Source organism: Seriola aureovittata, chromosome 8 (assembly GCF_021018895.1).
Source record: "Seriola aureovittata isolate HTS-2021-v1 ecotype China chromosome 8, ASM2101889v1, whole genome shotgun sequence".
Taxonomy (NCBI): Eukaryota; Metazoa; Chordata; class Actinopteri; order Carangiformes; family Carangidae; genus Seriola; species Seriola aureovittata.
In genome coordinates, this window is record NC_079371.1 from 23770841 (window position 1) to 23782506 (window position 11666).

At 40.3% G+C, this 11666-nt stretch overlaps 2 non-coding genes across 2 annotated transcripts; both read right to left on the reverse strand.

The window, feature by feature from the left end:
- Positions 1 to 1963: 1963 nt before the first annotated feature.
- Positions 1964 to 2045, reverse strand: trnal-uag (transfer RNA leucine (anticodon UAG)). The gene has a single exon. It is a non-coding gene; the product is annotated as a tRNA-Leu (tRNA).
- Positions 2046 to 2498: 453 nt separating this feature from the next.
- On the reverse strand, positions 2499 to 2580 carry trnal-aag (transfer RNA leucine (anticodon AAG)). Its single transcript has one exon. It is a non-coding gene; the product is annotated as a tRNA-Leu (tRNA).
- Positions 2581 to 11666: the final 9086 nt, after the last annotated feature.

The following is an 11666-nucleotide window of genomic DNA, read 5'->3' on the forward strand; positions in this document are numbered from 1 at the left end:
CTCCTTTTCCATCACTGCCTCAGCTGCTCAGACGTCCCGTCACTGTGTAGCAACATATTCACCACACTGCATGTTTTACATGAGTCAGTCCAGTTCAGTTCTGTGTCACGCAAAACACACTCACACAAAATCATGCAGATTATTTTGCTGCGACAGCATGTGGCTGATTTTACCTTATGTGTGTGTGTGTGTGTGTGTGTGTGTGTGTGTGTGTGTGTCATCAAAGCAAAACTGTTGTCCTGGAGACACCTACTGTAGCAGGAAATACCAAGTAGGTGGTTTTGAGTACTTTGGCTGGTGTTTATATGTCTGTCTCTTCTGTAGTTCAGTGATGCTATCGTGATCACAAAATCTGTCCACAGGAGTGTAGTTGAGATCAAAATGAAGGCCGAGTTAGAAGATGGATGTGTGACCCATGAGTACTGACAACTCATCCCAGGTTATCTTCTGGTTCTGGCTGGCACCGAGATGATTTATATATTTATCATAAACGTCGCGTAATGGCTTAAACTACCAGTCAACTAGGTAAATCTTTGGTTGGTGACAGCCCATCTCCTCTCTGACCTTTTTGAGTATTTGATGTATGCAGACAAGCAGTGTTTCCATATGCAGAGTGATCAAACAGAGCCTTTCCCAGCCCCCGTCCCTACCCTCCAAGCTGTCTGTCTGCTGTCTGCTGCCTGCTGCCTGCGTTTATGATGCCTTAAGTTTTAATGCTGCTTTCCAACAAGGCCAAATAGTAAGTTTTGAAGGTGTGGGGTCTTGAAATGTTAACATTAACACTGACTGCACAGGAGGCGTTTCAGGCATGTTTTATAGGAAGCAGATACACCTCTATTTTGCTCAGTACACCTGTTTACACAGGCCACAACCCAAAGTTACCCAACCCCAAAATGTGAGAGACCAATACAGCAGCACTGCGCCTGAACGCATCCTGTGTGGACACTGCTGCTGCCGTGCTGCTGACATTCTGCTTTCCCAACATAGTGTATGTAGACAGAGTACATACCGTAATAGCTGTGGCTGCAACTGGTTTACAACTGATTACATTTAAAGGCATTATTTATTTTCCTCTTGTTTTCTACCTTTAACAAAATAAAATAACTCTAGGTTAAAAAGAAAATGGCTGCATGATCTTGATAAATACATGATACTCTTTAATCCATTTTCTTTTATAATGAAACAAGAAAAGTAAAAAAACAGAAACATAAACTATTTAAAAAATGGAAAACTCTAGATGGAAAAAATTTTGGCAGCATTTATTCTATCTGAAAAGCTAAATATCAACAACTTTGGATTTTGTCATAGCGGTGGATCTAGGTTGTGTAAAAGTAAATACCAATGTGGTGGTAAATACCACTATCATTACTCAAGCTCTTGGCCATTTGAGTGCAAACCTCTTTAGGAGTCAATGAGGATTTCAAAACTCCACTCTTCCCTTCAGCTCTCTGCGAGGCTGAATTATATTGTTTACTAGACTTCTATCCTTGCCTGGTGACCTCCTTCAACCAGGCCTTGCCCTTCACTGGTGATCAGTTGTTAAAAAAAATGGTCGATGGTGCTTTAAAAACCATCTGGAAAACAGAACGTTTTTTGGTTATTTATAAAACTGGAAAAGTGGCTTTTTTCAGGGTTTAATTACAATGAGTGGCAGCGGTGGCATCAGAAATGTGAACAGTATCCATCTCGAACATCTCAGTTAAGACACTTGCTCAAGAAAAGTATAATATGCGAGTGCCTTGGGAGTATGCGCTCAATCAAGTGGACTTGCAGACAGGGAAACCAGATCACCTTCTAGGTAAGTCTACTGGGAAGCAGTGCAACACAGTGGAAATGTTATAATAATTTGAATGCCCACTTTCTGATAACAGTAATGGAAAAGAAGAGCACAGTGAAAGAAAGGAACTCATGAACATTGGCGAAGTTGAGTTTCACAGGATTGCGATCAGTTTTAACAAGATTCTGGCAGTGGTGGGATTTGAACCCACGCCTCCGTAGAGACTGGAGCCTAAATCCAGCGCCTTAGACCGCTCGGCCACACTACCTCTGCTTTGGATGTGTCGCCTGCTTAGATCCCAGGTATTTTCATGAAAAAAAAAACTAAATTCTAAAGAGTAAGTAAAGTGACACTGATAAGGGCTTCCATCCAGTGCTAAGTAGGAAAAGCAGCTGTTACACATCTGTTCCTGAAGGGAACTTCACAGAGACTGGAGCCTAATTCCAGCACCACTTGGCCACACTACCTGAGCTTCTGATTTACCAGTTGCTTGGATGAGTGGTATTTCCATGAGAAAAAAAACAATGAGATTCTAAACAGCATGTGTGGATAATGACATTGATAAGGCCTGGGGCTGCAATCCAGTGTTAAGTAAAACAGGCGCCTGTTCCTGCATTGCTATGTAGTTCATCAAGACATGTTGCTGCTGCTCTATTTCCCATTCAACAAACTACAGTCTCAGATCAGGCAAGTTTACCACACAGGAAAGGTCCTGACCAATTGGCAGTGGTGGGATTTGAACCCACGCCTCCTTAGAGATTGGAGCCTTAATCCAGCGCCTTAGACCACTCGGCCACACTACCGGACAGCAGGCTTTAAATGCTGTACATCCAACCCTGAATAACCAAAGGGGTTTCTATGGTAGACCTGAGAGCTCGACGCACTGCAAATTTAGAAAACATCTTAATTAATTTGACAACACATACTGCAAATACTCACAAGATACGTAATGCTAAATGTCACCTACTGGGTTTCCAGGGGAACGCACTTGCTTGGATGTATCATAATACATGTATGCAGGTTCATCACTTTTATGGTTCTCTTCAGTGTCCCCGGGAAACCCACATAGTGACACTTAGCATCACGTACCTCGCATTCAGTGGACTACTTCACAAGGAGATCTCGTATCCACCATGTTCCCAATAACTGAGGTGAGTGTATTGTTACTGTCCTCTCGGTAGCTGATGGTCATTGCTACAACACCCATTACAATGAGTCACATTGCAATGATTACAGTATTTACATTTTTTTTTTTACTTTTACTGATAAATGCATTGATTTCTTATGTGGGACCTGTAGCATGTGACAGCAATGACAACGTTTGGGTTAAAATCCCACAATTGGCTTGTGACGCGTTATGTAAGATCCAAAACCAGAATTCAAACCCAAGCTTCATGGAAAACATTTTAATATTAGATTGGGTCACAAATGCATTTCTAGAACTTTTAAAACCTTGTAACCGGACATGTTACAGTGACCATCTGGATCAATATATTACCTGATAGCATATTAGCCATCAACAAGTGGGCGGCCTTCTTCCCTCCATCTACCGTCAGCTGAAGTGAGAGAAAGGTGGCGCATGACAGCAGGAGAGAACGGTGCGGGGGCGAGGTGTACCTGGGAAAAAAAAAAAAAAAAAAAAAACACCCAATAAGGTTCTTAATATCGAGGCAGCTTGTCTGGATTTTGTCAATCTGTTCATTTGCTTGAACGCCAGAATGTTTTTGTTACCTCATCTGACATGACTGTCCTATTTATGAATTTCATGGGCAGTGTATCTGCTCATTTGCCTGGTGTCTTATCAAAATTACACAGTCGCAAACATTTTCACTGTGTTTGTGTGTTTGTGCTGTGAACCTTTCACTAAGTACAATAAAATGAAATGAGGCTGCAAACAAATGTGTGTTGGTGTGGTGTACTAGCCCTGTTAAATAAATTTAAAATATATAAAAGTTTTATGTAATAAAACAAACTTCTTTAAAAGTGAATAAAAGAGTGAAATGGGCACCAAATACTTTGAAATGACCTTTGATTCTTGTTTATTCTTGTTTCTTGTAGCTTCTAATTCTTTATAGTTAGGAGAAGTCTGAATAAGAAATGATTTATTAATTGTTATTTAGCTCCATTATAGATGGACATATCATTTTGTTTCAAAACCCTGTTCTCTATTACATTGCTCCCACTTACATCCTGTCTATTAGTTCTGAATTCTTTCTTTTGTTTTTAGTCTTTTTTGTTTTTACCTGACAGAGCACTGAGGACAGTGACGAGGAAAAACAGAGACAGGGTAACAAAAGTGACAACTAGAGTTGCCACCTTGAGGTTGTGTGCCTCCACCAACCAGCAAAGCTGCAGGAAATATGGTCACAAATTCTCCTTCCTGAGTTACAACATTAAATAATGGCCAGAGGTGTTCCTGCAGAAGATTTTGATGTCACAGTGAAGACAAGACAGATAGATAGATAGATAGATAGATAGATAGATAGATAGATAGATAGATAGATAGATAGATAGATAGATATATAGATAGATAGATTGATAGATAGATAGATAGATAGATAGATAGATAGATAGATAGATAGATAGATAGATAGATAGATAGATACTTTATTATCTAGTATTAAATAGTATTTATTTATTTTTTGAGTTTTGCCCAAAAGAAGTGTGAGAGAAGTGAGGTCACAGTGACCTTGACCTTTGACCACCAAAATCTAAATCAGCTCATCCTTGAATCCAAGCAAATGTTTGTGCTAAATCTGAAGGAATTCCTTCAAGGCAGTCTTGAGATATCACATTCAAGAGGTCACAACCGTCTTTTGTGAAGTCACTGTGACCATGACCTTTGACCTTTGACCACCAAAATCTTATCAGATCACCATTGTATCCAAATGGACATTTGAGCCAAATTTGAATGGATTCCCTTGAGGAGTTGCTAACATATTATGTTCACAAGGCCAAAACCATGTTTGTGATGTCACCATGAACTTGACCTTTGACCTTTGACCAGTTTCACTGATTAATATTTTTAAAGTATATTTTACAACTTCAGTGTTTAAACTAAAATAACTGAGCAAGAATAAGTCACAGAAACCAAACACACAGTGATGAGACACAGAATCCATTGGAGCAGTTCCTGACATCCACACACAGAAGCTCTCGCCTTTGAAATTAAACCACTGGAAGATGTACTTTAACCGCAGACTAAGTAGAAATGAAGCCATAAAATAAAGTCAATTTGACACTTGAAGGCTTTACTTTGTCAACCAGTTACTATATTGGAGGGAAGGAGGAGGGGAAAGTACAGAAGTTTCACAAATAAAAAATCCTGACACGGGAAATTATTTTGGCACACGTAAATAAAAAGTGCATTCCTCCATGACTGGGAATTAACAAGCATTAAAGCAGAGACTATGATGCACAGCAGCTCCTCTCTGTTCTCTGCCTTTCCCCTCTGTCAGTGTCTCCCTGTCAGTCTCACTCTCTGTGCATAATAATAAGACAGTGTGTCATGGTGATGTTGAGGGAGTCTGACCTGATGAGAATCTGTCATGTGCTGAATGGGTATTTTTGATGTTCAACAGAGATGTGAGTGTTTGTGTGCGGGTCCTGAATCAAGCAGGCTTTAAACTGGCCTTCAAAATGACAGTGAACATTTGATCAACGCATGATTTATGTTAGAAACACACACCCACACTTACACACACACACACACACACACATACACACACACACAAAAAGATACACAGCCAGTATAGACATGTTAGGTGTCATTTTTACTGTGTGTACTATCTTGGATGGTGTGTATGTGTTAGCATGCTAATTTCTGCTAATTAGCACTAAGCACAAAGCACATCAGACGCTGATGGGAGTGTCATTTGTTTTTCAGCCATTTAGTCATAAAGCAAGGTAATGGACAAATAAAAAAGGTCACCTGTTGATGGCTGTGTAACAAATTTAATGGTGGCCCATTCAGCAGTTGTAAAGATACTTCCCTAAAAACCAAAGATATCAGTCTAGCTTTTCCTCCACAAGAGGAAATAATGCCAATAATGGGAGTTTAAATATGAAGCCAAAACTAACTAAAGCTAATTACACTAAGATAAACTTATGCAAAATGAATACTCTGCTCACCATATTATCATCATCACTTTTCTTTTCTTTGATGATTATATTGGCATACAGATCTGGTCTACACAGCAAATTAGTTTCTGGGAGAATCCTCTCACACTGCACCCAGCTGCCTCGGCGTCTTTATGCAGGTGTCCGTCCAATGTCATCCTCTGATGCATCCAGCACTGCAACATCACCTACTGTAGGTTGTGATATTTCTCATCTAATATCTCTGTGGCTGTTTCATGACCACCTCTCATATTAGGATCATTTTGCTTTACAAAGACGTGACTGAAGATAGACTTACTATTAATATTTTCCGATGGTATACTGAAGCTGCTAAATTTGTTTGCTGATTTCCAACAGCAGGACTTTAAGTTCCTCGTTAATGTTTTTTGTGAACAGGACAACTCATCACATTCATCAGGCTGAAACGAGCGATTTACGACACGTTTGTATAGTATATAGACAGGCTGGTGAATCTGACCAACACTTGTACAGAGTTCCTATAGTCTGGGAATCACAAATGACATTGAGATATGTCACTGAGTAAGTGAAAACTTCGACCTGTTGGTAGCACTAGAGGAACAGTCAGGGTGTCATCAAATGTGAAAGGAGTGTTGTAGTACTTGAGTCCAGGACTAAGACTCGAGTAAGACTTGTGACTCGACTTGTAACGTGGGCTCAGACTCGAGCTTTGACTGTATACAGATTCAGATTGGGATGATGGATGTTTCTTTTGTTGCTTTAGTACGTTCATGTGCATGCATTTGTGTGGGTATTGTGTCACACAGAGTAAGTGAACTCCCTTTGCAATGTTAACAGTTGTGTCATTTGTGTTCAGTGTACACCTTTTGTATTTGTTTGTCAGCTCTTTGACTGTGACAGAGTGGAGCACTGGAACCATTTTAGAATCTCCTCACTCGACCCTGATGAGTCAGACTCGGGTGATGGGGACTCGACTCAAACTCTTGTTTGGTGACTCGGACCTGGGGACTCGAGACTCGACTTGGACTTTAGGTTTTAGTAACTTGACCCCAACACTGCTGGGCACCATAGATATCTGTATAGAATTTCATGAAAATCCATCTAATAGATGTTGACCTATTTCCATCCATACAGCCATACTGCTAGTATGGATTTAAGACTAGACTCTATTCATAGGAACACACACATACACACACACACACACGCACGTGAAAAAGGGGGAATGGAGATTTTAATCTTTCCCTGTTTCCCTGTTAAAATGAACTGCACATATCCTCTTTATTCCTCTGCTGAATGACAGTCCACCCACACACACACACACACACACACACACACACACACACACACTACAGAGTTTTCTCTATAGATCCAGGGTCAGCTCAGTTTTGTAATTGAATTCCATCGAGTCCATTCAATATTGCACAGCACCCAAAGTTATTCTTCTTGATTCTTCATAGGTTGGATGTGACAAGCTAATGCCTTTCAGTATTTCACTTTTTGAGAAGTCTCCAACTTTCAGAGGACTGAGAATGAAATGAAGCCAGTCGTGCTACATCAAACCAAATCCATGTCAGACATAGTGCCTGTAGCTACCTGAGCATAGCAATTCTGAAAAAGCTGCTGAAATAAAGTAGCTGCCGCCCCTATTGTGCGAGTCCCCAAGAGCCATCATACTGACGCATTCAGCCAGCTGTCAAGTGAAGGGATACAGCATATATATATATATATATATATATGTATATATATATATATATATATATATATATATATACACATACACAACTGAAACACTAATTCACCACATTTATAGAGTCAAATCATGACTCACAGTTTTTTTGCTGATAAAACCATGCATATGGCTGATGAGTGGATTGACAAAATAAGCATATTGACAGACCCAGTGATAAAGGGAGCAGATGTGAGTGACATTGTTTCACGTATAAGTGATGGATGATTGTCATTGCAATTAGTTGTATCAGTTGTCTAACCATTTTTTTAAAAGTATTTGACCATGTTCTGTGTCTGTCTGTTTACTCCGATGGTAACACCATATCAGTCCATACATACTGCAAAATATGTTTAAGTTTTAGTATAAACTGCTGTCTAGAGAAGTGTTCAGCTTTCCCAGCACAGTTGCGCACTGGTATACAAACACATTAAAATAATTATTTGCAACTTTATGACATACATTCTTTGTCTGTAAGTTGATTCCATAAAACACTGCCTTTTACATTGCACAAGTTGTTAGTCTATCATAAGACTGACATATAAAGACAAACAACCATTCACTCTCACATTCACAGCTATTGGAATTTCCAATTAACCGAAACATACCTTTCAGATCAATGTAGACCACATTCATTTAAAAAAAAAAAAAGCAAGGCAGCGGCTCTCTCTCCTCAGGAAACGGAGAAGCTTCAACACCAGCAAACAGACCTTTACCATGGTCTACAGGTCACACCCTGAGAGTGTTCTCACCTTTTACATTGATTCCTGGTATGGGAACCTCTCCGTCAGGTACAGGAACAAACTGACTCAGGCGGTGAACCAGGCCAGCAAGATCACCGGGACCAAGCAACTGCAACTTCAAGACCTCTACAACTGATACCATAACCTAAAAGGCAACCCGGGTCTACAATGACCCCACGCACCCGCTTCACTCATCATTCCAGCGATTGCCATCTGGTAGGCGACTCAAGCTAGGACAAATGAGTATAAAAAAAAAAAATTCATTTGCTGACCTCTGCTGTCAATGCTGATGAAAATTTGTTTTTGTGTATCTTATATATTTATGGTTTGTACTGCGTTGCCAGGTTGTCAAAGACAAATTTCCATTTTCCATCTAATGGATAATAAAGTTTTACCTTGTCTTATTTTAAACCTGTGTGTGTTTGGACTGTGGGAGGAAGCCAGAGTACCCGAAGAAAATCCACACAGGCATGAGAAGCTGCGCTCTTGTAATGAGGCGACAGTGCTAACCACTGCGCAACCATGCCGCCTGCTTTTAAGCTTTAGTAAATCATTTTTGTCGGAGTGTGAAAGTTCATTCTTGACCATGGGAAGAGCAGCTCGACAACTCAAGGTCCACGTACTTGGATGTTGGAGTAGCTTTTAGCTGGATCTCCCTCCCTCCTCCTTAAGTGAAGTATCATTGGCTCAGTTATCAAGTTGGAACTTCAGTCACATGTTAATAAGTGGTTGTGCGTGAGGGCAATGATGGTAACGCAAGGTGGTCTTTAGGATGAGCTCTTTCTACAGTTATCTACTGACTTTTGGTCAATGCTGGTCTGATGTTTCTGGTGGTCATGCTTTCTTGTCCAGGGTCCCCTCTGTTGTAGTTTTCCCTGCAGGCACCGCTCCAGTTTCCCTCACTAGATCACTGTTGTCTTAAGGATGTATGAGCATAGATCTTAGGCTGTTGAATGGTTTGTTGTAAAGGGTTGAGTGGTTTGTGGTAATTGCTGACTCCTTCTGCCATTAAGACTCGGACCATAAGTTCTGAGTGATCCGCCACTCGCATCGACCAAAAAAAACAGCTGACTGATGCGTTTTGGATGAAAGCAGCCTACCTAGCAGACACTTTCACTCTCTATAATGAGACAAACAAACAGATGCAGGGTCCTGAATCGAACGCCGTGCAGTGCAAAGACGCTGTCACACACTTTTGTGCACAAAAAGGAGTACAGAGTAGGAAAAATGTCAAAAGGGGAAGTACTCTTTAAGCACTGTGTTTACCCAGCACATGAAGATGCTTCAGGAGCAAATTAAGTCCAGAATTGCCGCTGCTGACAAGTTCTTATTAGAGGAATCGTAGGTGATGGACTCCTACACTCCGCCTCAAGGACGTAGGAACACCTCAGCTGTTTCGGTGACATAGAAAGGGATTGTTGCTCCCAGGCTGGCCTAACATACAGTTACAAGTGTTCTTCTCCCTCTCAGCACCACATGCCTGTCTGTGACAGCCTTCAGCGCCCCTGTTATAATAGAAACAAAAACCATCAACAGGCTGTCACTGGAATAACACCTGACATCCCATCCCTGGACAGAGGTATGCAAGACCCAGGTGGCCATTAGTTTATGAATGAACAGGATGGCACAAAAAAAAAAAAAAAACATAAAGAAGTTCTTGTTATTGCTACTATTTGTAATTTTTATAACACAGAGTATAGAGCTGTGTCGAAACCAGTGTTCACATGATGTGCACTGAGTCGTACTGAGGAGTGACGTCTTCAGGAGCACAGTGACACGTGGGGCAGGTGTGGCAGGTGTGGCAGGTGTGGCAGGTGTGGGTGAGAGGAGAGCAGGGTGCCGGTGGACCAACAGATGGAAGAGGAGAGAAAATTGCGGTAACAGTGGAAAGGGTTGTAGAGAGTAGAGGAGAGAAGAAAATGTAATTGACTGATCATAAGAAGTATTGTCTGTGTAGCCAAAGCCTGATTTAGCTAATTCACCCTATTAAAAACATATCTTTATAACCATGAATTTACTCACTAGAGCACCTGGAGTGGATTCACCCACAGCTGAAAATCCAACCGTTTGAGTCTCGTGTGCTATAAGCTACAGTAGCCCAGCTGTTTAGGAATTATTAGCATTTTTTTTAAAGGTTTATGTCTCAGTAGGAACAAATTGACTTGGGGCTAAAAGTGTCACACAAGCTGGGGAAGTCAGAGTTTATTTTGAGGGACAGTGTGTTGTTACTACTTCACCAGCCAACTATGTGTTCAAATCACAAAGGCCCGAAAGTGAAAAGAGCCACTCGCCAACACTAGCCAGAAGGATGTTCTTTGTCAGAGGGCAAGTACATGCTAACATGTATTGTCTTCAGCATCTCATAATATCACAACTACCCTTCCTGAGTGGATTCAAAAATAAATAAATAAACTACATCAACACTTAATCACACAATGTAGAAAAGCTGAAGATAAATATGCATGGAAATAACATGGAAGACAGAGACCTGTAACGTCTTTAGTCCAGTCAGAGCTCTGAGAAAGTGCCAGGTACAAAAACAAGCATGTGTCATCATTTGAAGCAGCTTTTTGTTTGTAGTAATAAAACTAAAAGATACGGGAAGTTAAAAAGTAAACAGAAATAAAATGAAATAAAATAAACAAAACCTGTTAGATTTCCATCTTGAACTTGAATTCTTATCCCACTCCAGCCCCGGTCAGAGAGTTTTACAGTGTTTAAACAGCAAAAAGATTCTGCAAGGGGGCTGAATCTATGTGGGTTTTTTTTTTTTTACCTGTTTTCATAAAATGAGTTTATCACAGAAAAATAAAAGGACATCTCGAAGACAAGGAGTGTGAAACCTAGGTTAGTGTTAAAAGCTGCTAATACTGTTGAAAAACTACAAAACCATTATTAAACTACGATAACAACAACAAGAACTATAAAAACTCTAAAAGGTAAAATCTTCATTCTCGGATGACGGATAAACACATTGTTGGTTGGGCAGAATATCACCAACCTCATGGGTCAGTGATTGTAATTTATCAAATGCAATGTCCTGATTTACCTGAAGACAGGTGAAAAAGCTAAAGAATGAGCCATGTGCGAAAGAAAAAAAATAATAAATAAAATCAATACAAAAACAAGAAACCAATATATATGCACAATATTTCATTCTAACTTGTGGCAAACTATGTCAAAACTCCTCAAGCTGTGACTGCAGTCGACTTTCTGTAATGTTCGCCGACTCACACAGCCGGAAAGGTGTCAGTCGGGTCAGGCAAATCTTATGCTTTGATTCCATTTTATCACCTTGCAGGTCAATAATTTTCATGCAAAA